Genomic DNA, 18,071 nt, shown 5'->3' with positions numbered 1-18,071 from the left:
CGAAAAACCAAAAAAAAAAAAAAACCAAAAAAAACAAACACAAAAAAAAAAAAAAAAAAAGTATCCTAAACAAGACTCTGATTCTGGAAGATTTTAAAATTTTATTCTATGATATGTATGGTGGAAGAGAAAGTGCACACACACACGCACTTGTGCAAGGCAGAAGACAGTTTCTAGTCCAGTATTCTCTCCTAACACCGTGGGTTCTGGGTCTTGAGTTTGGGTCACCAGGCTTGTGTTCCACATGCGTTTACCCGCTGAGCCATCTCACTGGCCCTGGAAGGTGGTTTTGTTTTGTTTTGTTTTCCTATGAGGGAAGGAAAAACAGTTACTGGCTTTTTCCTTTTGCCACTTTCTGCCACCCTTTCAAAGCATACAGTTCCCCTGCTGAGTCAGTTTGATGGTTTAAGCCTAAAAACAAGTAGAACATTCCAGAGGGGTCTGTCTTTGCCTACTGTTTTGGTAGAAAGGCATAGGGTAGATTCACCTTCATGCATGGGCCCACCTGAAGCTCTGGACTGTAAAAGGTAGGACAGGGTGCACCCGAGAAGCCAGAGGGCCAGCCGGCACCCCGCATCCCCTCACAGTCTCAAGTCATAGTCGCTTGTGCTCCTCAGTCATGGACAGCTGTGTCTGATGGTACGCCTTCACTGGCAGTCCTGAGTTCAATCACAGAGACGTCTGCTTGCAGTGTGCATGCCTGGCGGCAAGAAGGATCCCTCGGGACTGGAGTTACAGGTGTCTGTGGGACATCTGACTTGTGACGTGGGTGCTGGGCTCTGAACTCCAGTCCTCATGATTGTACAGCAAGCACTGCTCACCGCTGAGTCATTATCCAGTTGCTGGTTTGGGGGTTCCATTTTTATTTTGGTTTTTCAAGACAGGGTTTCTCTGTGTAGCTTTGGAGCCTGTCTTGGAGCTCACTCTGTAGACCAGGCTGGCCTCGAGCTCACAGAGTGCTGGGATTAAAGGCATGTGCCGCTATCGCCCAGCTAGTGGGTTCTACTTTAAAACAGGGTACCATGTAGCCCAGGTTGGTGTCCAGCTCACTATGTAGTCAAGGCTAACCTTGAACTCTTGCTGCACCTGCACCTCCTTGCCTGGCTTGTCGTCTTTGGGTTGCTTTGTAATGGAAGTGTCATGGTGGTGAAAGTTCCTTTACCCTCTTTCCAGGGTATCCCAGGCCAGACAGCCATTAGAGAAGCAGGGTGGAGCCCAGCTGCCGTTCCTGCCTCACAGCTTCAGACTCTTCTTCCACAGCACTGGCTCCAGAGTTCCTGGCTGCTTTTCTCCTCACCTGAATCAGGGCTGGCCTCAGAAGAGTCCTGTCCTGAATAGGCTAGAGGCCCCTCTCCCCAGGTCCTATCAGACCTGAAACCAGTTGCAGAAGATTGGATTCATGACATGTCCCCCCCTCTCCCCCCGCAAGAGTCACCTTCCTTAGTTCAAATCCTTGGATCCCTGTGGCAGATTGCATCAATTGGGTTCTGGAGTGATTGACTGGGGGACAGTGGGCTAGGGTTGGGTAAGGGACTGATGTCTCTTCCGCGCCTCACCTGGGCCAGCTGGATGACTGACCACCTTACTTGGCGTGTGTTCAAGGACAGCAAGAAAAATGAGGGACTTTCAGGGGCAGCTGTGTTTTCTGACTCAGTCATAATGCCCCTAAAAATCCTTATTGTTCTTGCAGTGTGCATCAGAGGCAGCTGTGGGGTCACCAGCGCAGCCCTCGCCCACCTGGCCTAGGATGGAAGGAACTTCCTGTTAGCTTGGAATGTATCCCCCCAAAATGAGAAGGAATGAGCACATGCTGGTTGTTGAAACAGTTAATGTGGCTGACACATTAATTTACATACATGTTCACTTTTTGGGGGGTGGCATGGGGGTTGGAGGGCTGGGGACCATTCCTGGGTCTCCCTGATTCAGACGAGGTAAAGGTTGTTGGGGAAAGGCGTGGTTGTCTTACAGGATCCCCCCCTCCTGTTTCCTGAGAGTGGGGCAGGTACCTGGGCAGGAACTTGCGTTCTTTTTAGGCCTTGAGTGAAGAGAGTCTGAGAGCCGGTGGCTGTGTTGATCTGGGCATTTCCCCTCTGCTGTGATCTCAGAACTTGCTTTTTCGTAGGTGGACATTCTCTATTCCTGTTACTGCGGCAGCCACCTACCTCCGTGTTCAGCTGGTGCCTCCACCTTTTCCAACCTGACCCTACATATATTTTGACTTGGGGGTCTATGGGTATGGGATGGGGGCTTCAAAGCAGCATGCGTGCCTTTTAATCCATTCCTTCATTCTTTTTTTTTTTTTTTTTTTTTTGAAACAGGGTCTCGTGTAGCCAAGACTGGCCTTGAACTCTGATCCTTCTGCCTCCACCTCCCAAGTACTAAGCTTGTAGATGCTGAAGCTACGACTCTGGGCCTTTCCAACAGGAGCCGTTTTGTGACATGCTCCTCTTCCCTACCACTAGCATGCCTCAGCGATGTCACCAAGACTCAAAGCAACAGTCTTGTGTGCCTGCTGAGGCTGGGCTGGTGGCTTGTCCTCAAATGGACATGATCTTACGGACCTCACATCAGCAGCAGAAGACAGTCATCTTCAGGATGTCTTCAGGTCCCCAGGAGCCAGCTTGGAAGCATTCGTCATCCACAAGATGGTATCGGTTCTTGGCTTATGCTGGCCACCACGACTGTGCCGCCTGCCCTGGGTCTGTGCTCTCTGTGCCCCCAGCTCTGCAAGAGACTGCTGGTGTCTCACCGGGTAAAGGTTAGACAGGATTTACTCTTGCTGCTGGAAGGTGAGTGAGGCTTTGGTGGACTGAGACTGTCACACTTGGGACGGACAAGGGCGACAGCTGTTCCGTCAGCTCTAACAGCTTTGCTGGCTCTTCCTAACTTCAGTCTCCACCTCCCTAGAGCCTCTTTACTCGTGCTGGTCCCTGCCCCAAACCTTGTTCCTTCCCATGGTCCTCATTCTTTACCAAAGCGTTTGCACAGTACAGGGCTGGGGAGTTGGCTCAGTCAGTAAAAGTGCTTGTCACAAGTTCCATTCTGAACATCACTCACCTGTGATCTCAGGTGGCAAGGCAGGGATGGCTCTGTGGGACTGGCCGCCCACCCAGTTCAGCCAAATGCAGGTTCAGTGAGAAACCCCGTCTAAGAGTAAGGTATAGAGCGATTATTGAGGAGGGCACCTTGACGTGGACCTCTGACCTCCACACAAACACAAACATGCAAGACTGAGTCTCACTGTGGAGACCAGGCTGGCCTCCAACTCACAGAGATCCCACCTGCCTCTCCCTCCCAAGTGCTTTCAAATACCGTGGAGTATCTGAAAATATGAGACTTGCTCTCGAATGCTGTCGAGCATCAGAGGGAGGAACGAGGCTCATAAATGCCCGTACCTGAATTGTCTGTTGGGAGCCATGCCTGCACACTTTCCTTCTGGCCTCACCGCATTAACAGAATGGGGACTTTCATTTGTGGGAGAGGGGCACACATGGGGGCCAAAGGACTACCAGGGATAAACTTAGGCCTTCAGGTTTGTTGGCAAGGGCCTTTACTTGCTGAGCCATCTTGCTGGCACCTTTTGAAAATGTATTACTGTGTTCTCTTACTTTTGTATGGGTTCCCGGGAATGAACTCGGGCTTGTCAGCCTTACAGGGCAAGCACCTTTACCCACTGAGCCAGAGGGGGACTTTTAATGGGAGCCAGGCCTCTCACCCAGTGAGCCACAGGCTGTGTCCTTAGAAGCCTGGATTTCTCTCTCTACCCTCCCTCCCCCCCCCCCCCAAGGAGGATATGGATATTTCTGGCCAGGAACTCAGAGATCTTGCAGTCTTGCTGAAGGGAGCTTGAGGGGAGGTCCTCAGCGAGGATGTCCTTGACTGACAGCTCTGGCAGGCTTTTTGACCCTTGAACCACTCACATAAGGCAGGGGTTCTCGACCTTCCTCATGCTGTAACCCTTTAAATACAGCTCTCCATGTTGTGGTGACCTCCAACCTAAAATGGTTTTGTTGCTACTGCTATGAGTTGTAAAGTAAATACGCAGGGTATCTGACCCCTAGGTTGAGAACGGCCGACTTAAGGAGTGTGAAAAGCCGTGTGACTGGGTGTCTGTTGACACAAACTAGATCAGAGTTGGAGGGATCAAGAGGAGCCTGGGGTGGGCACCCTGACTTGCTGTTGACTTTTTCTTGCCTACCTTTGTGTGTTGTCTAGCAGCTGGAAGGAACCACCAGGCTACAGGCCCACCAGAAGCGATGGAAGACGTTCCCTCCAACTCTGCCTGGAGAACCCCTTGGAAGGTGGAACCATTTGCCTCTGGCAGACAAAGGTGATCCAGGGTACTTACTGAGGGCAGAGCCGGGATTCGCATCTGCAGTTCTGACTCCAAGATCAGCGACATTTCTGTAATAATCACAGTGAGACTCGTTATTAGCATATAAGAAACCTAGTACATCTTTATATGTATGTGTGTGTAGCGTGTGCATGCTGGTGCCCACAGAGGCCAGAGGAGATGGTCAAGTCCCTGGGAACTAGAGTTATAGTTGATGGTAGGCTGCCCAGCATGGGTGCAGGGGCCTGAACACTTCTCCAGCCTCCTAGTGTAATACCGAATAGCAACTTCTTGACCATACTGTCCAGAGGTGGGTGGGAGCAGGTGTCTCACCCGCAGGAGGATAGGCCCCTTCCACGAGCTTCTAGATGGTGTCCACTGGCCTGGATCTTCAGTTGCTATTCGGTCTGTCATGCTTCCGCCAATTCAAGCTCTAGATAGGGCATAGTTGGGTCCCTTTGACAGCAGGAACAGTCTTTTGCTGGCTGGATGACAGTGCAAGACCTTTGCCTGCCGCTTCTCTGCTTAGAGACAACCAGGAAGGAACATAGTCACGCTCGGGGCTTGTGCAGAGGGAAAGCCCCTGCTGCTGGGGTGTCCTGGTCTTTGGCAGACTGTCCCTCCTTCCCTTCCAGAAGCACAGCCTGAGGACTAGCTGAGTTGGCCGTCAGTACAATGAGCTGACCATGGTGCATTGTTAGCTCCAGGAAGTGGTTAGCTATTTTCCAGCAGGTCTGCAGAGCCGGACAGCCAGCCTGCCTTGGAATTGGCGGATGGGAGTCGAGAACACTGCTTTCCTGGAGCCCCTGGGCTCTGGGCCAGGCCCTCAGGCTTCCTTTGGAAGGGGGACCCCCCCCCCAAGTGAGGGAGCAAGCCATTCTTGCCCAGCTTGGCACAGGCCCTCTCCCCTCCTCTGTCTGCCTCATGCCTCATGTTCTCTCCACCCAACTCTCTTTGCTGCAGACTGCAGGTCCTGGGGTCTGAAGGGCAGCCTTGGGAAGGCTTGTGTCCTGTCTGGGTTTGTTGCCTATTTAATAGCTGTAGGAGTGCTCTGCATACCATTATACTGTTTTGTGTACAGATTTGACTCGGTTGCTGCCTGTCTTTTCCCTTCCAGGAGGACACTTGAGCCAGGAATGCTGGTCCCTTGAGGGTAGTTACACTGCCAGACACTGAAGTGACATTTGGGTCTTCAAATGGTAGATGATGTCTTATGCTGTTGATTCTGCAAGATGATCTTTCCTGACAGTTTCTTCTCTGGCCTCTGGCCCTGGCTGAACCCAGGGCTGGTGGCCCTGGCTGAACCCAGGGCTGGTGGCCCTGGACTGAGCTGCAGTCCTTTTCTCTGCCCTGCGTTCCCTGAGCTTTGGGTCACTGGAGCCCAGGACAGAAGGAGGTATCCTTCCCATTGGAGCTTCAAGTTCAGACTCCCGCAGCTGCAGGGCTCTTCCTTAGGCCCCTGGCTTCTGCACAGCTTCCCCCATGCCCTGCCTGGTGTCTTGGGTGCAGGCACCCAGCAACTTTCTGGTTTGCCTAAGTGCTGGAGAAGCAATACTACCCTGTCACCCGATTTTTAGAATTTATTTTTTTTTTTTAGTCCTGGAGTTTGAACTATGGGCTTTAGACATGCTAGACAAGTGTTCTACCATTGAGCTATATGTGCAGCCCTTTTTTGATTTGAGACAGAATCTTAGGTCGTCCAGCCTGGGCTTGAACTCAGTCCTTTTACCTGTATCTCCAGAGCGCCGGCATTATAGCTGAGTACCACCGTGCCCACCTGGCTTTCCTGTTTTGACTCCTGTGTCAGGAAAGCAACCCTGGCTGGAGGTGGGGTCCATTTCTGATGACTTGGCCATGGTAGAGCTGTCTAGACATAGGAATGGGTAATGGCATGGGACAGTGGGTAGGCAGAGGGATGGGTAGCTGTCAGTTTTTCATGGACCTTGTTTCTATTGGTATATTGTTCCTTCAAAGGTCACGCTTTACTCTGTATCATCAGGATTCAGGTAGGGCCAGCTCCCCCATCCCCCCAGCTCTAGAGGTAGGCATGTGTTCCAGGCCTGGGTAAAGACTGCAGAATTGTTTCTTGTCCTGACCCCCATTCATGGGACTTCAGCTCTATCTTTTCATGGGAGTCATTAAGATGTCAGTTTGGAATTACTGGTGGCCAACTTATGCAACTGAGGATGAAGCCAATAAAGAAGAAAGAAAACACAGGTTATACTGTGTGGACTTGTTCCTTGCTACCCTGGATCAAGCTATGCCTGTAGCCAACATTTGGACTAACCTGATTATATAAACCTATGGATTTGTTTTTTTCTTCCAAAACAAACCCATCTTGGGTTGTGTTACAGAAAGCTTCCTAGTTCAGGCAATGGCTTCCTCCCTCCCTTCCTCTCAGAACAGCATCGTTGAGATGTTCTTTCTTTACATGCAGCAGAATTCACCAGCTATAAGTGGACCATTCCTAGTCTTCTCAGGAACATACACCTTTGTAACTATCACCATCAGCCTGAAATATTACTTGGGAAGCTCTGTTGATCCACCTCCTTGATGGTCAGTCCTCCAGCCTTGGCCCACCGCTGACCTGTTTTTTCTAGCGATTCTTGTCTTTTCTGGATCGTCCCATGGTGTATATCATGTGTCTAGTTTCCCTTAGTGTGTTTTCATGGTTCATTTCTCCATGTGCATTAGGGTCCATCCACTCCATTGTAGGCCAGGTGCCATCATGCCCTGTGGGTACACTACCATTTGTTTATGCATCTGGCATACAAAGACTGTCTTCAGATTTTGGTTGATATGAATAAAGCTGTTTTGCATCTTCAAATATCATATCTTGGGTGTATGTTTGCATGTGGACAGCAGGTTCACTCTCCAGTTGAGGATAGGTTTGTGACGGTCTAAAGACTTTGTCCAAGGTCACATAACTGTCACAGGGAACCTAGGGAGGGGGTTCAGGACCACATGGGGGAGCAACCCATAGTCTCCTGGTACCCAACCACATGGCTGCCAGGAGGAACTGCCAGTTACGCTGTGGCCCCGGTCTTACCTGTCACTGGGCAGCTCAGTGTCATAGTCTCACGTGAATTCCAGGTCCCGGGGATGAGAGGTGAACTCTGATTGGACAAATACCCAGAGCCAGAATCACCTCCGCAAATGCTGCCCTCCACATGGATTCACAGAGCTTCACCCGAGCTACACCCCCAACTCCACTCCACGCCACAGGAGAGAGACTTGTGGCACTGTTATTCCAGCCACAGACCCGAAACCCTTTTTCTTTTTGGCTGACCTCAACAGATCACGGGTTCCTCCTGGACATCTAGAGGTCAGGCCGATCATTCCAGCTTTGACCCTCTCTCCTAGCTGCCACAGCCATGACTCTCTTCTGGTCTCTGCCTAACTAATCCCTGGGAGTTAAGGAGGCTGTGTCCCTAACTGTGAACTCGCTGGAGAACCTTCTGTGAGATCCTTGTGTCCAACAGTGCCAAAAGTAAAGACTTTCAGGGTTAGTTGTTTGTTTGAGACAAGGTCTCACTATGTAGCTCTGGTGGGTCTGGAACTCACTACATAGACTAGGCTGGCTTTGAACTCACAGAGATCCTGCTGCCTCTGCCTCTGCCTCCTGAGTGCTCTGATTAAAGAATTCACCACCAGGCCCCGCTGACCTTTCAGTTTTGGGAGCCAGTTTGTCTTCACTTGAGCTAGCCAGGCCCCGAGAGTCCTGGTTAATGATGCTGCCCTATGACGTCACACAGAGACCCATAGGCAAGCGCATGGCCAGTCTGCTTTGTTCCACATCCCACGCGGGCATGCTCCAGCTCTGGAGGGAGGACTGTGAGGGAAACTGAGGCACAGGTGTGTGACATATACCCTACCTGTTGCCTCTGAACCCCTCAGTTCCATCTGTCCGCCAGGTCCTTGGCTGTTTTAGTATGGCCGAGGATCCTGGGGGACACCCCCAGACTCTCATAACTGAAGGTGACCTGCTGTTTTTCCCGAGTCCGAGCCCATTAGAAGCCCAGGGCATGAATGGCCTCCCAGAAGGTGACCAAAGGGGACACAGTGCACAACCCAACCGTGTGATGAGTTCACTATAGGTGATGAACTTTGGTGAGACGGGAGGGTAACCTCAGGGTCCAGTCTATTGCGACAGCCTCTGGTTTCTGGGAACCCCGGGTGGCCTGGCACTGCTGCACTGCAACAGATGAAGGGCGTAGAGGAAGAAGAACAAACGAAATACCCTCTGTGGAGGACATGTCACTGGTGTGAGGTAGAGCAGGGTTACCCAGGTCATACGCAATGATGTCTCTTGGTCACATCCCTCTACTTGGTCGACTAAGTCCGCTGTCCCCTCCAGTCTAGCTCAGAGGCTGTATCCTCCCCTTCAACAAAGAGGCTGATGCTCTCTTGTGCTCTGCCTACTGGGGCTGACACTGGCCAGATCTGTAGCCTCTGAGCTGGTTTCCCACCTCTGGAGTGGGGACACCAATGGTCTCACCTCAAAGGATCATAAGGAGGCATAATTTAGGTTTGTGCCTGGTACATGGGTGTGTGTGTGGGGGGGGGGGGGATGAAGGCTGCCTGTAGTCACATTTCACCCTGGCTCCATTTCCCATCTCAGTTCTCAGGAAGAAAACGATGCTATCCCCTCTCCACCCCACCCCCAGGCTGCCACCAGACCCAGGTTACTATCACACTGACCATAAGACTTGGCAAAGGCTCAGGCGTGGAGCCTGAATCCAGCCAGTTATGGAAACAGGGCCCTGAAGTCTTGCTCTGTCTTGTGGAGATTCCGAGCTCTGAGCTACCAGGGCCATGTTGCTCTTTAGTCATTTGTGAATGAAGTCGGAAGAGTCCCAAGAGATAGAGCGGAATACTGAGCCCCGGTGACACCACTGCCGTGCCTGGATCCCACCATGCCAGACACTTGTTAGCCCTTGATAATTTTAGGAACATGTCAGTCAAATTTCCCCTCTGTATTGCCTTGCTAGTTCAGGTTGACTTCCTGTTACTGAAATTTTACTATAGAAACAGTGTAGCTGAGGGGTGCACAGCCCAGGTTCCTTGGAGGGTACTCTGCCTTTCACATACAAGGCGGGGCACTGGGATGGGGATATCTGGCCTACCTGCTGCTCAAATGGCCCGGGTGCCTCATGCATGGCAGGGGATTAGCAAACATGCTGAAGTGGGTCCCTTGGCCACTCCCTCCTTTGGTGTGTCTTCCTTCCAGTTCCCAGGTAGAAGGACTATTTTGCTTTCTCTGCCTGTCCTTGACTGACGTCTGAGCTTACTGGAGTGACTTCTAGGAGTCTGTGGTGGTAAACTGATCTCGTGATACTTCCATGAAGGTTTTCCATCTAGGGCCTCATATATCACTATCTGTTCATATATTCGATTTTCCCTAGTAATACATCCTGCTCTCTGAGGTACCAGGCCTTGGCCTGCCTTCAAGGAGCGTGAGACCTAGTGTGAGGCTGTTGACAATTTTAGTTCAGTCAGGTGGGTGGGTGTTTGGATAACTCTGGTATCTTTCTACAGACCAGATAATGGAGCTCCTCTGAGGAGGATAGCTTGGTCCTAAGCAAGCTGGAACATGGCTGATCTATGGTCAAAGGGAAGGCAGAATGTCAGTGGGTGGGCCGAGGGAAATACCAACTGTGTGTCCAGCTCTGTACTTCGCTTTACTTAGGAGTTTCTGTCACATCTCACTGATAGGGAAATAGGCTCAGAGAAGTAAACCTCCTTCCTGAACAGAAAGGGGATTTGAATCTACCACTGTGTAGTATTCGGGAGCTGGAGTGGAGGGAGGACCCAGAAATCGTTGAGCTGTCTCAGGAGACATACATGTATCCACAGGCTCCCACAGAACTGTGTGAATGCTCTCATAGTTCTTCCCACACCCTCCCTGGATCACAGATTCATGTCACCCTCAGTCACAGCTCCGCGTTGCCTTCATCTGCATCTCTACATCTAACGCACTTTGTAGTTGCTATGAAGGATGAGCCAATGCTAAAGCCTTAGTACTAAGAACATCCCCCTGCATCCCTACAGCAACTATTCTCCTCCCAATGGTTGTTTACCTCATCCTTGGAGAACTGTTTGTGGGGTGTGGGGTGTGTGTGTGTGTGTGTGTGTGTGTGTGTATGTGCGCGCGCATGTGTGTGTGCTGGGGTTGAGCCCAGAGCCTTACAAGTATTATGCAAGGAATAAGTTACCCCTTAGCCCTTAAATTTGTTTTAAGATAAGGTCTCAGTTGCCCAAGCCTACCTTGATCTTATTCCAAAACCCAGGCAGGCTTTGTATTTATGATCCTCCTGCCTCAGCCATCTGAGTACCCAAGATTGCTGGCCTGCACACCAGTAACTTGTTCAGGAGGCACTTGCCACAGCACACATGTGGAGGTCAGAGGGCAACATTACAAAGTTGGTTTTCCCCTTCCACCTTTGCCTGGATTCTGGGATTAAATTCCAGGCTCTAGGCTTTCGTGGCAAGCATCCTTGCCTGCTGAGCCATCATCTCATTGGCCCACAGACTGTTTAGTCTTCTCTGGTCCTATAATATTTTAACCTTCCGGAAAACCAAGTGGTCACCTGATCTCACTGAAGCCAATCCTAGTCTAGCCTACCTTAGTTGGTTCAAAGACCGGGAATGATCCAAACAGAATATTGCAAATCTTCCTTGTGGAGCACTCCCCTGCTGTGCATGTGTGGTTCTGGGGATCAAAGCCAGGGCCGTATCCTTGCTGGGCAAATGCTCTACCACTGAGCTCCACTTGTGGCCCTAAACTCCCCCTTTAACTGAGGCTGGTTCAATCTGGCTTTGTTGGATTTGGCCAATGTGTCTTAGCTTTCATACTCAAGTTTTGTTGAGTGGTGGTCTGCATGAAAATGGCTCCCATAGGCTCATATATATGAACGTCTGGTTTCCAGCTGGCAGACTGTTTAGGAAGAATTAGGGGGTACAGTCTTGTTGGAGTAGGTGTGGCCCTGTTGGAGAAGATGTGTCCCTGGGGGGGGTAAGGGGGCTTTGAAGTTTCAAAAAACCCCATGCGAGGCCCAGTCTCTTCCTTTACCTGCTTCCTTTGGATTAAGATGTAAGGTCTCAGCTATTACTCCGTCAACATACCTGTCTGCTTCCTGCCATGGTAATCATGGACTAATCCTCTGAAACTATAAGCATGCCCCTGGTTAAATTCTTTCTTCTATAATTTGCATTGATCATAGTGTTTCTTCACAGCAATAGAACAGTAAGTAAGACATTGACTTAGATGCAATGTGTCCACCTGCTCACAAACACATTAGGCCCAGAGCTGGCTAGAATCGACTTCCTGGGGCCCTAGAGGCAGTGTTAAGCAAAGCCCCATGCTCTGAGAGGAGCTATGCTTAGTTGAGACCTCTGGCTGTCACTGGATTGAAATTCATAATGATGCCTAACCAAAGCCTCAGAAATTCTGCAGCCATCCTGTGTTCACATCTCGTTAGGAGAACCTGAACTTTCTGAGGAATGTTCTCCCTTCCAGAGCCAGCAAGGAGAAAGACAGGGTCTCCAGGCAAGTGCTGAAGCAGCCAGAAAAAAAATCCAAGTGAGGGGCCCCAGGCCCGAGTGGGAATTCTGGGAATGTAAAGATCTTTGTTAGTTCTGGTGAAAAAGAGGAATCCCTATATTACAAAGTGGCCCATCACTGGGTGTGGTAGTGCACGCTTTAAATCCCAGCACTTGAAGGCAGAGGCAGGTGGATCTCTGAGTTTGAGGCCAACCTGGTCTACAAAGTACCAGGACAGCCAGGACTGTTAAACAGAAAAACCTTGTCTCAAGCCCCACTCCCCTGCAAACAAAACAAAACAGTGGCCCAGTGGTCCATGTCCCCAGGATCTGCCCATGTTCCAAGGGTTTATGACTGGCAGATCCTGCCTTCAAATCTGAGTTCCTAATTCCCAGGCTTAGAGCCTTTTGCTCCCCCAGGCTGTCCCAGTGGACAGAGGCAGTCTACCTAGGAATGCAGGTAAACCCAGTTTGTGAACTCACTGGTGAGGAATCTGAGGCCACTTCCTCCAGGAGTCCAGGGAGGAAGGTGAGAGGATCTGAAAGTCCTCGTTAACAGAACTGTGTACAACCAGTGAGAGAGGAGTGCAGTCCTGTACAGATGGATCCTGACCAATCAATGTGAAATGAGTGAACCCTACACCAAGTGGGTGTGGTAGCTCATACCCGTCATCCCAGCATTTAGAGGCTATGGCGGGATAGAAAGTCCAAGTCCAGCCAGAGTTACAAAGTAAAATCTTGTCTCCAAACACATATACATACATATGTCACATGTATGTGTGTATACATCATTTTTAGTTTTCAATGAATTGAATAATAAGAACCAGTCTCAAAACAAATAGATACACACATGCAACAATGGTTTCTCTCTCTCTCTCGTACATACACGCTCACATTCTCTCTTACACACACACACAGGTTGCACATTCTCTCTCATACATACACGCTCACATTCTCTCTTACACACACACATGGGTTGCACACTCTCATACATACACGCTCACATTCTCTCTTACACACACACACAGGTTGCACACTCTCTCTCTCATACATACACACTCACATTCTCTCTTACACACACTTACACACACGCACAGGAAAGTGCCCACCACGTGTCGTTGCCAACAGAACCCCTTGCCATCTAATGATACAGTCTTTACCAAAACAAACACTGGGGCACCGAGCACACGCTTGACCCTGCCCAGCTCTGTGCCTAACTGCCCATTTACAGGAGAAGCAGAAAATGAGGGACCTGTTCAACTACACCACAGACAGCAATCAGCAGAGTCCAGACACAGCCAGACACCACATGACAGGCAAGTTCCTCCCAGTAAATACACTGCGAGCAAAGTCAAAACGAAAAGCTCGGGGACCATAAGAGGCTTGGGAGACATACCGAGCAGCGGCAATGTCCAGACTATTTGGGTCTAAACCAAAACTGACAAAAAGCAATAAGATAAAAACCGAAACTGAGCATCATCAGCCGGCCCTTTGTTGGGGTGAGGGATGACTGACTGTTTCAGTGTGCTCCCGATGTAGTCACAATGGTTCCTGATAGGCTTTTGTCAGCAATAGTCCTTGTAGAGACACATACCAAAATATTTATGTATGAGATGATGTCATGCCTGGCATTTGTTTCAGAACAGCACTGAGGATGGATGTCGAAGGAGGACCGCAGGAGGCAGCTTGGGCCGAGTGGTGAGGATAAGGGGATTTTCTATATACACTTTGTCAGGTTTTATGTCTAAGTTTCTTACCTGTTTTCAGTGCTGGGGAATTGATCCTAGGGCCTTGCACGCACTAGGAAGTAAGTTTCTATTTTTAGGAAGGACTTTCTAAGCTGCCTGTCGCCCTAGCACTCAGGATCTATACAACTAGACACTGCCTCAAAACAAATAAATAAGACTCTGTGGCCTGTGGCAGGTATCTGGGGGCGGAACATTTGAGGAAGGACCGCCATGCCTCTCGGAGCACAGCGCCAATGGCTTGGGTTAGCGTATTCCTCCTCCTCCCCCTGGCCAGGCTGGGCCCTGGAGGTTGTAGTTGCTGGCGCCCCGGCTCACATCAAAAGAGAGCTTTCTTAGTCTGGATGAGCTCACTGCTCTGGACACTGTAATTGCTGAATAACTTTGGCCCCAGCCCACAGTTCAGGCTCTTCCCTCCCACCCCTCAGGCATGTCCTGGGCTACATCAGGCCATCGGCCACTAGCATGGGCTGGAGAAGGTACAACAGCTGGTGGGAACCATGGTACATTCTCAGAGCCTCCCTGGTAAGCCAGCGAGCGGCAGGACAGGACCCGATGACCTGGAGGTCAGCAGGGCTCCCTCCCAGGAGTGCTTCTTGCAGGGAGGGAACCCTGAAGATACAGGTGCCTAACTTGTTACATGACTTTAGCCTTGGGTTCCCCATCCAACAGGAGGCAGCTCGGTGCCTCTCTAGGGAGCACTGTTTATTTTTGGGGAGGAGTAATACTTCCTGGATAATACTCTTGGACCCCTGCCTATTAGCAGCCTCTGTCACTATGACAACCAAAAAACTACTAAATGCTATATCCCTGACTTGCGGACCACTGTGGGTCTTTAGGGATTTTATCACACTCATAAACCCTGTGTCTTGTTGCTTGGTAATTCAGATCAAGTTGGAGAAGGGTGGGGCAGAAGCTCTGGATGATGCCTTGACTCGGTCTTGCAAGAATAGGAAATCACAATGATTCTTGACGTGTAACTAGGACTTTACAAGGTGCCTAAATTCTGGGACCAAATGAGAGGAGCCAAACACTTCAGTGGGAGAGTCTCTCACCTATGGACCTAATGGCAAACAGCAAACCAAAACAGAGTACTTGGAGAATGGCAGAAATGCCCTGTGGCCCCAGGGTTTGACATGGACTGCTAATCTATTCAGTGGAACGGGGCATTCACTGTGGATGGCAGGAGTTAGAAGAAGATGGGGTAGAAAAGGAGTAGGAATTCACCCTAGTCCCTGCCGACTGAGAAATTGCAGATGCCTGTGTGTGAGTCATGAGCTCTCTCACTCCTCCTGGGCCAAATGCAAGGAATGCAACTTAGCAGCCGGGGCTTCTTGCCCTGATGGTGCCCAGTGGGAGAGGGATTTGGACAGTGATTGCGGAGGAGGGAGCTACGTGGAGTTCTTAAGCTATATAAGGACACTGTGTCTATGCCCATGTAAGCACAGGGCCTGTCCATCCGTTCGTCCTTCCATCCTTCCTTCCTTCCTTCCTTCCTTCCTTCCTTCCTTCCTTCCTTCCTTCTTTCCTTCTTCCCTCCCTCCCTTCCTCCCTCCCTCCCTCCCTCCCTTTCTCCTTTCCTCTTCCCCTCACTTCCTAACTTCCTTCCCTTCTTCCTCCTTTCATCAATTCAACAAGACTATGCCAGCTGTTTCTGTTGAACAAATACTGGCCTCACCCTCATGGAACACATCTCTAACCCAATAGGTCCAGTGAGGAGAGAAGAAAAAGAAGATGTGGCCTACAAACCAGAGTATGAGACAGCTCTGGAGGGCTGTGTGTGAGAACACCGAAGGGCCAGGGCAAAGAACTTACTCGGTGGATGTCTCAGAGGGGCTAGGGTTGAGTCTCCCAAGGGCCTAGGCTTCACACACAGCTGTCCTGCCGACAACCTCTCTACCAGAGTCTGCCAGGCACCTTCTGCCATATCCTGGCAGGTGATAGAGAGTGGTTCTAACCTAGCCAGTAGGCACGTCCAGACTTCTCACTCCTGAGTAGACCGGCCATGATAGTTGGAGGCCTCCAGATGCACCCTACGCCACAAAGTCTTTCAGCTTCCTACCTGCCCTTTTCCGACAAGCACGTGGCCCACTGGAGCACTCTTGGCTTCCACTCATGACTGGGAAGGTTGGGTCTGAGCTTTTCATGGGCAAAGCTTTATCAAGGTCTAAGAAGGGAGGCTCAAGCATGACAGGGGCTGCCTAGTTCTTCAGGCCAGCTGCCTCTGTGTGGCCATCACACGCAGGTCCTGGGTACGTTCCCTTTCAAGCAGGCTGGAGAGCAGCCCTGGCAGGCTTCACAGGGAGGAAATGCCAGTCGCATTTCTGTAAGCCTGGCTCAGCCTCCCCAGGGACCCTCAGGCAGCCCTAGCGTTTCCTCTGAAGCATGCCAGCGGTATGGGCCTGGTCAGCCAGGGTGGGCCTCCGGCAAGAACTGTGACTCAGGGCTAGTCAGATCGAGGCAGGATGTCAGCACTATTCACTGGGCTACAAGGAATCTCACTCTTCTATTTATAGGCAGAGCAACTGCTGGCCCAGCCTGACGGGAGGAAATGGCCGGTGTTGCCAGCGCATCAGGGGAATGGGAGCAGCGAGTCAGGAACCAACGCGAGGGAAGCTGCATATCATCCCTCAGTTGGACTGTGTGGGAGGAGGGGGACTTCCAGGGGAGGATCAGTTTCCACTCCAGAAAGGCCAAGGGTAAGCCGGGCCAGGATGGTGAGTCTGTATGGCCACACAAGTCTTCAGCTGAATAAACAGGCGGTGGTAGCCATTAGGAGACTTGGCCATGAACAGGATGAGGACCTTCTAGACCCGTGGTTCTCAACCTTCCTAATGCTTCCTAATTCCTAACCCTTTAATACGGCTCCTGACGCTATATTAAAATAAAATTACTTCGTTGCTACTTCTAACTGCGATTTTGCTACTGTTATGAATTGTAATGTAAATATCTGCTATGCGACCCCTACAGGTTGAGAATCATTGTTCTAGACCCTGATGGAGGTGGCTAAGTGAAGGTGGCACCCAGAGGCCTGGTAGCCACTCTATTTGTGTATCAGGTCCTAAGTGGCTTTTTCCGTCAAAGACCCCATTCCTTCCAACTGTCTTGCCCAGTGTCCAAGCCAATTATTCTAAGGCCTTGATACCTATCACACGATGTCTGTGTGTGTGTGTGTGTGTGTGTATGTGTGTGTGTGTACATGTAGGAACATTTTATTTATATCTTAATAAATAAAGCTTGCCTGAAGATCGAAGACTAAAACAGCTGCCCAAAGATAAGCGTGTAAACGCGAGCGGCTTGTGTGAGAAGTGTTCTGAGGGACGGGCGCCGTGACCTCTGCTCGTTCGATGCCATCGCCTGTGAGAACACTGTCTACACAGCTGACTTCAGTCCTTATCTGAGCCTACAGTTGGTGCTTGCTGTGCTGGACCAAAGATTGCTGAGTTCTGGGAGGGAATCTCACCACGCCTGTGACCTACGCCTGGCATGCAGGGGGAACTCAGTAGATAGAGTCCCTCTCGCCCACGTGGCCTCAGAGGCTTCTCCACTCTGAAATGAGTGCTGCCTGTAGCTGGGTTGCCAGGCAGGGAGCCAGGCTGGGGGCTCTGGCCTTCTGCCCTTACACCCTTCTAGTGAAACGCGATTTCCGAAGTGGCAGACACTTCCAATTGAAACCAGCCAAAAGCCACTGGGAAAACTGAAACACTGACCTCTTTACAGCAGGAAGATGTGGGAGGAGGCTTCTGGCTTCCTTTGTATTCTGTGGGGCAGATCAGTCCCAAGTTCCTGTCTGAGGTATGGAAGTGACTAATGGGGGTATGGGACTGCCCACTGGTCCCCCTATGCCTGTCTGCTGACCAAGGGTCAGGGAACCCCTCCCCACTCTGCCACTTGTTCCCACGCAGGGAGAAGAGAAGGCAGGCAATCGCAGCAGAGAGAGCCAGGGTTAACCCAGAGCAGCGTCACTCCCCCTGTTGTGACCCCTTCCCCAAGAAGGGCCCCTCCCAGCTCTCGTAGGGATCCCCGACTTTCACCCATGCTCCAGAAACTCTCTCAGATCCCCAGGAAGTCTCGTCCTTCCTCTCAACACCCTGCACCCCTCTCCCTAGGTGAGCTGCCAGCCTCAGCATCCTTTGAGTCTTGCACCGTTTGCACACACGACAGTCCCAGAGTCGAATCTATTCTCTTCTACGCAGACATCTAGAGAGCCTTCACAAAGGGGTCGTGTGCCTGGGGCTGGCTCTGAAAGGCTCCACAGGGGAAGGCGGCTGAGAAAGAGACAGTGTAAAGAGAAGGGGGGGTTCCCGATAGAACATCCCCATTGTCTCAGAGTGTGGGTGTACCCCTCGCAGTCCTGAATTCCTTGCTCGTGCTCCCTCTCCTTCTGGACCTGATTTGGACCTTGAGATTTCTGTCCGGTGCTCCAATGTGGGTCTCTGTCTCCTTTCATC

The sequence above is a fragment of the Microtus ochrogaster genome, chromosome 7, assembly GCF_000317375.1.
Source record: "Microtus ochrogaster isolate Prairie Vole_2 chromosome 7, MicOch1.0, whole genome shotgun sequence".
NCBI lineage: Eukaryota > Metazoa > Chordata > Mammalia > Rodentia > Cricetidae > Microtus > Microtus ochrogaster.
The sequence above is the reverse complement of the archived record's forward strand: the minus strand, read 5'-3'. Positions refer to the sequence as shown.